Genomic DNA, 2,335 nt, shown 5'->3' on the forward strand with positions numbered 1-2,335 from the left:
TGAGAAATTTGCTTTAGGTTTGCATTCTAAATTGTTTTAGAATATGTATTATTCCTATTAGGTAGGTATTGAGTCTACCTAGCTAAATCACATGATGCTCAGATGTGTATAGAGAAGTGAAGGGAAGAATAGAATTACTCAGATAGACATTATTTGATTATTAAGAACTGATTGGTCTATACACAATAGATACATAAGGCAGAACATCATACAAACATCTTTTTCTTTTCTATTTTTTTCTTTACAAAAGTTTGTGATGTAACATATTGTGGCTAAAGGACACGAGGCTTCTCCTATATATGACAGTCAGTTTGTGTGAGGTGGAGCTACAGTTACTGGAATGCATTGTCAGGACAATTTAATGCATATTATTGATGAAGATAGTTTGATTCTTGGGCATATGATAGTATTTATTCTGTTTGTACATATTACTTTTGTGGATATGATTTATTATTATTATAATCATTTTTTATATATATATTTTATATATTTTTTTTTGGGGGGGAGGGGGTATTCTTCTTTTCACATACTTCTTGCCTCTTAATTTTTTCCCCTGATTTTGCTACATCACTTTCATCTCTTTTCTCTATCTCTAGAATTTATCATGAATAATTCAACATATAAAAAGATACAGTAGATCAGTATGTCACATTGCTTGTGGTAGGATGCTTGAGAATTTGCATTTAAAATTTATATTATGAAGAGAAACACAGACATGAAGCTTTAATAATTAAGCAATAGGACTTAACAAAGTTTTTTGTATTGGTTGAAATAAAAGTATTGAAGAAGGAACTATGTGAATTGGCATTCACTATATACAGGTATTGCCCCCTTAACCTATTCACGCTGGGGCGATTCCAGCTCTGAATGGTCAGAATGCCGGGGTTTACGAACGCATAAGCCCAACGCCTTGGAATTCTCGGGCGCACTAGCCGCAAGCCTGGGCTGTCCGCTGGGCTGTCTCGTTGTTGGCGTCTGATGCAAAAACCACAAAACGTGTCAGAACGTCATCCGGCGTGAATGGGTTAAAAATGACAGCAGTGAAACTTTTGCCAGAAGCCTATCTGACATGTGATATAAGAGTTTTTGATAATTCTAGTTGGCTTAGTTATGTAGCACTATATGATTTGTTTCATTGAAAAACTTGCAGTAAAGTTAAAGATCGAATGAGGTTGCGAAGTGAAAATTAAATAAATTATCATCACAACCACCTCTTATTCTTGGGTCATTGACAGTGTTATATCTTCAAAAAGAAAGAAAAACATTTGTACAATGTTAAAGAGGAAAGGTTTATTATACTTCCAGGGATTTAGTATTTTTTTATTTATTTGTCTTTTGAAAAGCAAGATTGATTTAAAGTATAGAAGTGAATAAGAACATGAATATTGTGTTTGACACTTGGTAAAGTAAAGATGTGAATTGTTTGCCGTAGGAAATATTTTGCAGAGTATCCCCATCATAATTAACCCATATATTTGATTAGTCTTTTTACATGCCATTAGATAAGATTTTTCAGAAGGTAGGAAGGAATTTTACACACTAAGGTTGTCCTTACAAAGATTGTGAAATTAGTTTACCTCATTCTTTATGTTTACTAGCCAAGAGTAGTCAATTCTAAAAACATTTTTTACGGTGAATAATAAATAAATGATCTACTAGTGTTGAAAACAGATCACAGTGTGATATTGTTAATATAAACTGACAAGTTATAGATGATATGTTATATTTCAATAGTTTTTTCCACTTAAAGACATGTTGAAAGTGAAAACCTCAGAGTTCAAATGTAAAAGACACATCACCACGAGATACTATTCACTGTTTTTGTTCAGATGGTATTGCCTTCACATTTTATCAAAGGGAAACCACTGTAAAGACCTTTTCCTCTAGCCAGTAATGCATAAAATGTTGAAATTGCTATAGACTCTTGTTACAGATAGGATGATATTTTGTTTATGGGAACAAATGTAAGTTTGATAACATGTCTGATATTTTTTAGTTCCCAAACTTATATCTACTTATTCAATTCTCTGAACATTTCTCCAAAACAGTACCATCTCAAGCTACTTTGGAAATTGATTGTTTCAACAGCAACCTGTAGTAGATTTAGCAGTGTGTTTGAGATACTAAAACAAATTAGCTGACAGAACACATTCTTGAAATATTATCTGAAGAATTCTTTGTGGGGATCAGTATTAAGATGAACAAAGTCATCAAACTTTTAATGAAATTGAAATTTGGTGCCTGTCTTACTACCCACAAGAGTGTAAAGAGGTTATGTCCATGTTTCTAAAGGTTTTTGCTAGAATCAAATTTTATGTGATGTTTACATTACTGT

Source organism: Penaeus japonicus, unplaced genomic scaffold (genome assembly GCF_977035675.1).
Source record: "Penaeus japonicus unplaced genomic scaffold, GWHDUDI00000001_assembly GWHDUDI00000031, whole genome shotgun sequence".
Classification (NCBI taxonomy): domain Eukaryota; kingdom Metazoa; phylum Arthropoda; class Malacostraca; order Decapoda; family Penaeidae; genus Penaeus; species Penaeus japonicus.